The sequence below is a fragment of the Hydractinia symbiolongicarpus genome, chromosome 4 (assembly GCF_029227915.1).
Source record: "Hydractinia symbiolongicarpus strain clone_291-10 chromosome 4, HSymV2.1, whole genome shotgun sequence".
Classification (NCBI taxonomy): domain Eukaryota; kingdom Metazoa; phylum Cnidaria; class Hydrozoa; order Anthoathecata; family Hydractiniidae; genus Hydractinia; species Hydractinia symbiolongicarpus.
Window position 1 is genome coordinate 29,892,451 of NC_079878.1, and position 12,122 is coordinate 29,904,572.

Here is a 12,122-nt window from a genome sequence, read left to right on the forward strand (position 1 = left end):
CACTACTAAAACGCATAAGACTTGTAGTTTTCAAAAATGTTTTCATTTTTGATGAGACCCTGAATAAAAGCAGTTTAATCGCCGGCAAACGAAAACCCGCGATTTCCCGTAAATCCCGGGCTTGGCCCGTATAGTAGAATGTATACATAGAAAGTACCCAGGGAGTAAACTCATTTACCGAACGATTTTTTAAATTATTTTTCCACCACTAAACCGCATGAGACTTGTAGTTTTCAAAAAAGTTTTCATTCTTGATGAGACGCTTAATGAAAGGGGTTTAATCGCCGGCAAACGAAAACCCACGATTTCCCGTAAATCCCGGGCTTGGCCCGTATAGTCGAATGTATACAAAGAAAGTACCCTGTGAGTAAACTCATTTCCAGAAGGATTTTTTAAATTATTTTTTCACTACTAAAACGCATAAGACTTTTAGTTTTCAAAAATGTTTTCATTTTTGATGAGACCCTGAATAAAAGAAGTTTAATCGCCGGCAAACGAAAACCCGCAATTTCCCGTAAATCCCGCTTGGCCCGTATAGTCGAATGTATACAAAGAAAGTACCCTGTGAGTAAACTCTTTACCGAACGATTTTTTAAATTATTTTTTCACTACTAAAACGCATAAGACTTGTAGTTTTCAAAAATGTTTTCGTTTTTGATGAGACCCTGAATAAAAGAAGTTTAATCGCCGGCAAACGAAAACCCGCGATTTCCCGGAAATCCCGGGCTTGGCCCGTATAGTCGAATGTATACATAGAAAGTACCCAGGGATTAAACTCATTTACCGAACGATTTTTTAAATTATTTTTCCACCACTAAAACGCATGAGACTTGTAGTTTTCCAGAAAGTTTTCATTCTTGATGAGACGCTTAATAAAAGGAGTTTAATCGCCGGCAAACGAAGACCCGCCATTTCCCGTAAACCCAAGACTCGGCCCGTATAGTCAAAAGTATACAAAGAAAGTACCCAGGGAGTAAACTCATTTCCTGAACGATTTTTTAAAATATTTTTTCATCACTAAAACGCATGAGACTTGTAGTTTTCAGAAATGTTTTCATTTTTGATAAGACGTTTAATGAAAGTGGTTTAATCACCGGCAAACGAAAACCCGCGATTTCTCGTAAATTCCGGGTTTGGCCCGTATAGTCGAATGTATACAAAGAAAGTACCCTGTGAGTAAACTCATTTCCAAAACGATTTTTTAAATTATCTTTTCACCACTAAAACGCATGAGACTTGTAGTTTTCAAAAATGTTTTCATTTTTGATGAGACGCCTAATGAAAGAGGTTTAATCGCCGGCAAACGAGAACCCGCGACTTCCCGTAAATCCCGGGCTTGGCCCGTATAGTCGAATGTATACAAAGAAAGTACCCTGTGAGTAAACTCATTTACCGAACGATTTTTTAAATTATTTTTCCACCACTAAAACGCATGAGACTTGTAGTTTTCAAAAAAGTTTTCATTCTTGATGAGACGCATAATGAAAGGGGTTTAATCGCCGGCAAACGAAAACCCACGATTTCCCGTAAATCCCGGGCTTGGCCCGTATAGTCGAATGTATACAAAGAAAGTACCCTGTGAGTAAACTCATTTCCAGAACGATTTTTTAAATGATAATTTCACTACTAAAACGCATAAGACTTGTAGTTTTCAAGAATGTTTTCATTTTTGATGAGACCCTGAATAAAAGAAGTTTAATCGCCGGCAAACGAAAACCCGCGATTTCCCGTAAATCCCGGGCTTGGCCCGTATAGTCGAATGTATACAAAGAAAGTACCCTGTGAGTAAACTCATTTACCGAACGATTTTTTAAATTATTTTTTCACTACTAAAACGCATAAGACTTGTAGTTTTCAAAAATGTTTTCATTTTTGATGAGACCCTGAATAAAAGAAGTTTAAACGCCGGCAAACGAAAACCCGCGATTTCCCGTAAATCCCGGGCTTGGCCCGTATAGTCGAATGTATACATAGAAAGTACCCTGTGAGTAAACTCATTTCCAAAACGATTTTTTAAATTATCTTTTCACCACTAAAACGCATGAGACTTGTAGTTTTCAAAAATGTTTTCATTTTTGATGAGACGCTTAATGAAAGAGGTTTAATCGCCGGCAAACGAAAACCCACGATTTCCCGTAAATCCCGGGCTTGGCCCGTATAGTCGAATGTATACAAAGAAAGTACCCTGTGAGTAAACTCATTTCCAGAAGGATTTTTTAAATTATTTTTTCACTACTAAAACGCATAAGACTTTTAGTTTTCAAAAATGTTTTCATTTTTGATGAGACCCTGAATAAAAGAAGTTTAATCGCCGGCAAACGAAAACCCGCAATTTCCCGTAAATCCCGCTTGGCCCGTATAGTCGAATGTATACAAAGAAAGTACCCTGTGAGTAAACTCTTTACCGAACGATTTTTTAAATTATTTTTTCACTACTAAAACGCATAAGACTTGTAGTTTTCACAAATGTTTTCATTTTTGATGAGACCCTGAATAAAAGAAGTTTAATCGCCGGCAAACGAAAACCCGCGATTTCCCGTAAATCCCGGGCTTGGCCCGTATAGTCGAATGTATACATAGAAAGTACCCAGGGAGTAAACTCATTTACCGAACGATTTTTTAAATTATTTTTCCACCACTAAAACGCATGAGACTTGTAGTTTTCCAGAAAGTTTTCATTCTTGATGAGACGCTTAATAAAAGTAGTTTAATCGCCGGCAAACGAAGACCCGCCATTTCCCGTAAACCCAAGACTCGGCCCGTATAGTCAAAAGTATACAAAGAAAGTACCCAGGGAGTAAACTCATTTCTCGAACGATTTTTTAAAATATTTTTTCATCAATAAAACGCATGAGACTTGTAGTTTTCAAAAATGTTTTCATTTTTGATGAGACGCTTAATGAAAGAGGTTTAATCGCCGGCAAACGAGAACCCGCGACTTCCCGTAAATCCCGGGCTTGGCCCGTATAGTCGAATGTATACATAGAAAGTACCCAGGGAGTAAACTCATTTACCGACCGATTTTTTAAATTATTTTTCCACCACTAAAACGCATGAGACTTGTAGTTTTCAAAAATGTTTTCATTTTTGATGAGACGCTTAATGAAAGAGGTTTAATCGCCGGCAAACGAGGACCCGCGACTTCCCGTAAATCCCGGGCTTGGCCCGTATAGTCGAATGTATACATAGAAAGTACCCAGGGAGTAAACTCATTTACCGACCGATTTTTTAAATTATTTTTCCACCACTAAAACGCATGAGACTTGTAGTTTTCAAAAAAGTTTTCATTCTTGATGAGACGCTTAATGAAAGGGGTTTAATCGCCGGCAAACGAAGACCCACGATTTCCCGTAAATCCCGGGCTTGGCCCGTATAGTCAAAAGTATACAAAGAAAGTACCCAGGGAGTAAACTCATTTCCCGAACGATTTTTTAAATTATTTTTCCACCACTAAAACGCATGAGACTTGTAGTTTTCAAAAAAGTTTTCATTCTTGATGAGACGCTTAATGAAAGGGGTTTAATCTCCGGCAAACGAAAAACCACGATTTCCCGTAAATCCCGGGCTTGGCCCGTATAGTCGAATGTATACAAAGAAAGTACCCAGGGAGTAAACTCATTTACCGAACGATTTTTTAAATTATTTTTTCACTACTAAAACGCATAAGACTTGTAGTTTTCAAAAAAGTTTTCATTCTTGATGAGACGCTTAATGAAAGGGGTTTAATCGCCGGCAAACGAAAACCCACGATTTCCCGTAAATCCCGGGCTTGGCCCGTATAGTCGAATGTATACAAAGAAAGTACCTTGTGAGTAAACTCATTTCCAGAAGGATTTTTTAAATTATTTTTTCACTACTAAAACGCATAAGACTTTTAGTTTTCAAAAATGTTTTCATTTTTGATGAGACCCTGAATAAAAGAAGTTTAATCGCCGGCAAACGAAAACCCGCAATTTCCCGTAAATCCCGCTTGGCCCGTATAGTCGAATGTATACAAAGAAAGTACCCTGTGAGTAAACTCTTTACCGAACGATTTTTTAAATTATTTTTTCACTACTAAAACGCATAAGACTTGTAGTTTTCAAAAATGTTTTCATTTTTGATGAGACCCTGAATAAAAGAAGTTTAATCGCCGGCAAACGAAAACCCGCAATTTCCCGTAAATCCCGCTTGGCCCGTATAGTCGAATGTATACAAAGAAAGTACCCTGTGAGTAAACTCTTTACCGAACGATTTTTTAAATTATTTTTTCACTACTAAAACGCATAAGACTTGTAGTTTTCAAAAATGTTTTCATTTTTGATGAGACCCTGAATAAAAGAAGTTTAATCGCCGGCAAACGAAAACCCGCGATTTCCCGTAAATCCCGGGCTTGGCCCGTATAGTCGAATGTATACATAGAAAGTACCCAGGGAGTAAACTCATTTACCGAACGATTTTTTAAATTATTTTTCCACCACTAAAACGCATGAGACTTGTAGTTTTCAAAAATGTTTTCATTTTTGATGAGACGCTTAATAAAAGTAGTTTAATCGCCGGCAAACGAAGACCCGCCATTTCCCGTAAACCCAAGACTCGGCCCGTATAGTCAAAAGTATACAAAGAAAGTACCCAGGGAGTAAACTCATTTCCCGATCGATTTTTTAAAATATTTTTTCATCAATAAAACGCATGAGACTTGTAGTTTTCAGAAATGTTTTCATTTTTGATAAGACGTTTAATGAAAGTGGTTTAATCACCGGCAAACGAAAACCCGCGATTTCCCGTAAATCCCGGGTTTGGCCCGTATAGTCGAATGTATACAAAGAAAGTACCCTGTGAGTAAACTCATTTCCAAAACGATTTTTTAAATTATCTTTTCACCACTAAAACGCATGAGACTTGTAGTTTTCAAAAATGTTTTCATTTTTGATGAGACGCTTAATGAAAGAGGTTTAATCGCCGGCAAACGAGAACCCGCGACTTCCCGTAAATCCCGGGCTTGGCCCGTATAGTCGAATGTATACATAGAAAGTACCCAGGGAGTAAACTCATTTACCGACCGATTTTTTAAATTATTTTTCCACCACTAAAACGCATGAGACTTGTAGTTTTCAAAAAAGTTTTCATTCTTGATGAGACGCTTAATAAAAGGAGTTTAATCGCCGGCAAACGAAGACCCGCCATTTCCCGTAAACCCAGGACTCGGCCCGTATAGTCAAAAGTATACAAAGAAAGTACCCAGGGAGTAAACTCATTTCCCGAACGATTTTTTAAATTATTTTTCCACCACTAAAACGCATGAGACTTGTAGTTTTCAAAAAAGTTTTCATTCTTGATGAGACGCTTAATGAAAGGGGTTTAATCGCCGGCAAACGAAAAACCACGATTTCCCGTAAATCCCGGGCTTGGCCCGTATAGTCGAATGTATACAAAGAAAGTACCCAGGGAGTAAACTCATTTCCAGAACGAATTTTTAAATTATTTTTCCAGCACTAAAACGCATGAGACTTGTAGTTTTCAAAAAAGTTTTAATTCTTGATGAGACGCTTAATGAAAGGGGTTTAATTGCCGGCAAACGAAAACCCACGATTTCCCGTAAATCCCGGGCTTGGCCCGTATAGTCGAATGTATACAAGGAAAGTACCCTGTGAGTAAACTCATTTACCGAACGATTTTTTAAATTATTTTTTCACTACTAAAACGCATAAGACTTGTAGTTTTCAAAAATGTTTTCATTTTTGATGAGACCCTGAATAAAAGCAGTTTAATCGCCGGCAAACGAAAGCCCGCGATTTCCCGTAAATCCCGGGCTTGGCCCGTATAGTAGAATGTATACATAGAAAGTACCCAGGGAGTAAACTCATTTACCGAACGATTTTTTAAATTATTTTTCCACCACTAAACCGCATGAGACTTGTAGTTTTCAAAAAAGTTTTCATTCTTGATGAGACGCTTAATGAAAGGGGTTTAATCGCCGGCAAACGAAAACCCACGATTTCCCGTAAGTCCCGGGCTTGGCCCGTATAGTCGAATGTATACAAAGAAAGTACCCTGTGAGTAAACTCATTTCCAGAAGGATTTTTTAAATTATTTTTTCACTACTAAAACGCATAAGACTTTTAGTTTTCAAAAATGTTTTCATTTTTGATGAAACCCTGAATAAAAGAAGTTTAATCGCCGGCAAACGAAAACCCGCAATTTCCCGTAAATCCCGCTTGGCCCGTATAGTCGAATGTATACAAAGAAAGTACCCTGTGAGTAAACTCATTTCCAAAACGATTTTTTAAGTTATCTTTTCACCACTAAAACGCATGAGACTTGTAGTTTTCAAAAATGTTTTCATTTTTGATGAGACGCTTAATGAAAGAGGTTTAATCGCCGGCAAACGAGAACCCGCGACTTCCCGTAAATCCCGGGCTTGGCCCGTATAGTCGAATGTATACATAGAAAGTACCCAGGCAGTAAACTCATTTACCGACCGATTTTTTAAATTATTTTTCCACCACTAAAACGCATGAGACTTGTAGTTTTCAAAAAAGTTTTCATTCTTGATGAGACGCTTAGTAAAAGGAGTTTAATCGCCGGCAAACGAAGACCCGCCATTTCCCGTAAACCCAGGACTCGGCCCGTATAGTCAAAAGTATACAAAGAAAGTACCCAGGGAGTAAACTCATTTCCCGAACGATTTTTTAAAGTATTTTTCCACCACTAAAACGCATGAGACTTGTAGTTTTCAAAAAAGTTTTCATTCTTGATGAGACGCTTAATGAAAGGGGTTTAATCGCCGGCAAACGAAAAACCACGATTTCCCGTAAATCCCGGGCTTGGCCCGTATAGTCGAATGTATACAAAGAAAGTACCCAGTGAGTAAACTCATTTACCGAACGAAATTTTAAATTATTTTTCCAGCACTAAAACGCATGAGACTTGTAGTTTTCAAAAAAGTTTTAATTCTTGATGAGACGCTTAATGAAAGGGGTTTAATTGCCGGCAAACGAAAACCCACGATTTCCCGTAAATCCCGGGCTTGGCCCGTATAGTCGAATGTATACAAGGAAAGTACCCTGTGAGTAAACTCATTTACCGAACGATTTTTTAAATTATTTTTTCACTACTAAAACGCATAAGACTTGTAGTTTTCAAAAATGTTTTCATTTTTGATGAGACCCTGAATAAAAGCAGTTTAATCGCCGGCAAACGAAAACCCGCGATTTCCCGTAAATCCCGGGCTTGGCCCGTATAGTAGAATGTATACATAGAAAGTACCCAGGGAGTAAACTCATTTACCGAACGATTTTTTAAATTACTTTTCCACCACTAAACCGCATGAGACTTGTAGTTTTCAAAAAAGTTTTCATTCTTGATGAGACGCTTAATGAAAGGGGTTTAATCGCCGGCAAACGAAAACCCACGATTTCCCGTAAATCCCGGGCTTGGCCCGTATAGTCGAATGTATACAAAGAAAGTACCCTGTGAGTAAACTCATTTCCAGAAGGATTTTTTAAATTATTTTTTCACTACTAAAACGCATAAGACTTTTAGTTTTCAAAAATGTTTTCATTTTTGATGAGACCCTGAATAAAAGAAGTTTAATCGCCGGCAAACGAAAACCCGCAATTTCCCGTAAATCCCGCTTGGCCCGTATAGTCGAATGTATACAAAGAAAGTACCCTGTGAGTAAACTCTTTACCGAACGATTTTTTAAATTATTTTTTCACTACTAAAACGCATAAGACTTGTAGTTTTCAAAAATATTTTCATTTTTGATGAGACCCTGAATAAAAGAAGTTTAATCGCCGGCAAACGAAAACCCGCGATTTCCCGGAAATCCCGGGCTTGGCCCGTATAGTCGAATGTATACATAGAAAGTACCCAGGGAGTAAACTCATTTACCGAACGATTTTTTAAATTATTTTTCCACCACTAAAACGCATGAGACTTGTAGTTTTCCAGAAAGTTTTCATTCTTGATGAGACGCTTAATAAAAGGAGTTTAATCGCCGGCAAACGAAGACCCGCCATTTCCCGTAAACCCAAGACTCGGCCCGTATAGTCAAAAGTATACAAAAAAAGTACCCAGGGAGTAAACTCATTTCCCGAACGATTTTTTAAAATATTTTTTCATCACTAAAACGCATGAGACTTGTAGTTTTCAGAAATGTTTTCATTTTTGATAAGACGTTTAATGAAAGTGGTTTAATCACCGGCAAACGAAAACCCGCGATTTCCCGTAAATCCCGGGTTTGGCCCGTATAGTCGAATGTATACAAAGAAAGTACCCTGTGAGTAAACTCATTTCCAAAACGATTTTTTAAATTATCTTTTCACCACTAAAACGCATGAGACTTGTAGTTTTCAAAAATGTTTTCATTTTTGATGAGACGCCTAATGAAAGAGGTTTAATCGCCGGCAAACGAGAACCCGCGACTTCCCGTAAATCCCGGGCTTGGCCCGTATAGTCGAATGTATACAAAGAAAGTACCCTGTGAGTAAACTCATTTACCGAACGATTTTTTAAATTATTTTTTCACTACTAAAACGCATAAGACTTGTAGTTTTCAAAAATGTTTTCATTTTTGATGAGACCCTGAATAAAAGAAGTTTAAACGCCGGCAAACGAAAACCCGCGATTTCCCGTAAATCCCGGGCTTGGCCCGTATAGTCGAATGTATACATAGAAAGTACCCAGGGAGTAAACTCATTTCCCGAACGATTTTTTAAATTATTTTTCCTCCACTAAAACGCATGAGACTTCTAGTTTTCAAAAAAGTTTTCATTCTTGATGAGACGCTTAATGAAAGGGGTTTAATCGCCGTCAAACGAAAACCCACGATTTCCCATAAATCCCGGGCTTGGCCCCTATAGTCGAATGTATACAAAGAAAGTACCCAGGGAGTAAACTCATTTACCGAACGATTTTTTAAATTATTTTTTCACCACTAAAACGCATGAGACTTGTAGTTTTCAAAAAAGTTTTCATTCTTGATGAGACACTTAATGAAAGGGGTTTAATCGCCGGCAAACGAAAACCCAGGATTTTCCGTAAATCCCGGGCTTGGCCCGTATAGTCGAATGTATACAAAGAAAGTACCCTGTGAGTAAACTCATTTCCAGAACGATTTTTTAAATTATTTTTTCACTACTAAAACGCATAAGACTTGTAGTTTTCAAAAATGTTTTCATTTTTGATGAGACCCTGAATAAAAGAAGTTTAATCGCCGGCAAACGAAAACCCGCGATTTCCCGTAAATCCCGGGCTTGGCCGTATAGTCGAATGTATACAAAGAAAGTACCCTGTGAGTAAACTCATTTACCAAACGATTTTTTAAATTATTTTTTCACTACTAAAACGCATAAGACTTGTAGTTTTCAAAAATGTTTTCATTTTTGATGAGTCCCTGAATAAAAGAAGTTTAATCGCTGGCAAACGAAAACCCGCGATTTCCCGTAAATCCCGGGCTTGGCCCGTATAGTCGAATTTGTACATAGAAAGTACCCAGGGAGTAAACTCATTTACCGAACGATTTTTTAAATTATTTTTCCACCACTAAACCGCATGAGAATTGTAGTTTTCAAAAAAGTTTTCATTCTTGATGAGACGCTTGATGAAAGGGGTTTAATCGCCGGCAAACGAAAACCCACGATTTCCCGTAAATCCCTGGCTTGGCCCGTATAGTCGAATGTATACAAGGAAAGTACCCTGTGAGTAAACTCATTTCCAGAAAGATTTTTTAAATTATTTTTTCACTACTAAAACGCATAAGACTTTTAGTTTTCAAAAATGTTTTCATTTTTGATGAGACCCTGAATAAAAGAAGTTTAATCGCCGGCAAACGAAAACCCGCGATTTCCCGTAAATCCAGGCTTGGCCCGTATAGTCGAATGTATACAAAGAAAGTACCCTGTGAGTAAACTCTTTACCGAACGATTTTTTAAATTATTTTTTCACTACTAAAACGCATAAGACTTGTAGTTTTCAAAAATGTTTTCATTTTTGATGAGACCCTGAATAAAAGAAGTTTAATCGCCGGCAAACGAAAACCCGCGATTTCCCGTAAATCCCGGGCTTGGCCCGTATAGTCGAATGTAAACATAGAAAGTACCCAGGGAGTAAACTCATTTACTGAACTATTTTTTAAATTATTTTTCAACCACTAAAACGCATGAGACTCGTAGTTTTCCAGAAAGTTTTCATTCTTGATGAGACGCTTAATAAAAGGAGTTTAATCGCCGGCAAACGAAGACCCGCCATTTCCCGTAAACCCAGGACTCGGCCCGTATAGTCAAAAGTATACAAAGAAAGTACCCAGGGAGTAAACTCATTTCCCGAACGATTTTTTAAAATATTTTTTCACCACTAAAACGCATGAGACTTGTAGTTTTCAGAAATGTTTTCATTTTTGATAAGACGCTTAATGAAAGTGGTTTAATCGCCGGCAAACGAAAACCCGCGATTTCCCGTAAATCCCGGGTTTGGCCCGTATAGTCGAATGTATACAAAGAAAGTACCCTGTGAGTAAACTCATTTCCAAATCGATTTTTTAAATTATCTTTTCACCACTAAAACGCATGAGACTTGTAGTTTTCAAAAATGTTTTCATTTTTGATGAGACGCTGAATAAAAGAAGTTTAATCGCCGGCAAACAAAAACCCGCCATTTCCCGTAAACCCCGGACTCGGCCCGTATAGTCGGATGTATACAAAGAAAGTACCCAGGGAGTAAAATCATTTCCCGAACGATTTTTTATATTATTTTTTTCACCACTACAACGCATGAGACTTGTAGTTTTCAAAAATGTTTTCATTTTTGATGAGACGCTTAATGAAAGAAGTTTAATCGCCGGCAAACAAGAACCCGCGACTTCCCGTAAATCCCGGGCTTGGCCCGTATAGTCGAATGTATACAAAGAAAGTACCCTGTGAGTAAACTCATTTCCAGAACGATTGTTTAAATTATTTTTCCACCACTAAAACGCATAAGACTTGTAGTTTACAAAAAATTTTTAATTTTTGATGAGACACTGAATAAAAGAAGTTTAATCGCCGGCAAACGAAAACCCGCCATCCCGTAAACCCTGGACTCGGCTCGTATAGTCGAATGTATACAAAGAAAGTACCCAGGGAGTAAAATCAATTCCCGAACGATTTTTTAAATTATTTTTTTCACCACTAAAACGCATGAGACTTGTAGTTTTCAAAAATGTTTTCATTTTTGATGAGACGCTGAATAAAAGAAGTTTAGTCGCCGGCAAACGAAAACCCGCGATTTCCCGTAAATCCCGGGCTTGGCCCGTATAGTCGAATGTATACAAAGGAAGTACCCTGTGAGTAAACTCATTTACCGAGCGATTTTTTAAATTATTTTTCCACCACTAAAACGCATAAGACTTGTAGTTTTTAAAAATGTTTTCATTTTTGATGAGACCCTGAATAAAAGAAGTTTAATCGCCGGCAAACGAAAACCCGCGATTTCCCGTAAATCCCGGGCTTGGCCCGTATAGTCGAATGTATACATATAAAGTACCCAGGGAGTAAACTCATTTACCGAACGATTTTTTAAATTATTTTTCCACCACTAAAACGCATGAGACTTGTAGTTTTCCAGAAAGTTTTCATTCTTGATGAGACGCTTAATAAAAGGAGTTTAATCGCCGGCAAACGAAGACCCGCCATTTCCCGTAAACCCAGGACTCGGCCCGTATAGTCAAAAGTATACAAAGAAAGTACCCAGGGAGTAAACTCATTTCCCGAACGATTTTTTAAAATATTTTTTCACCACTAAAACGCATGAGACTTGTAGTTTTCAGAAATGTTTTCATTTTTGATAAGACGCTTAATGAAAGTGGTTTAATCGCCGGCAAACGAAAACCCGCGATTTCCCGTAAATCCCGGGTTTGGCCCGTATAGTCGAATATATACAAAGAAAGTACCCTGTGAGTAAACTCATTTTCAAACCGATTTTTTAAATTATTTTTTCACTACTAAAACGCATAAGACTTGTAGTTTTCAAAAATGTTTTCATTTTTGATGAGACCCTGAATAAAAGAAGTTTAATCGCCGGCAAACGAAAACCCGCGATTTCCCGTAAATCCCGGGCTTGGCCCGTATAGTCGAATGTAAACATAGAAAGTACCCAGGGAG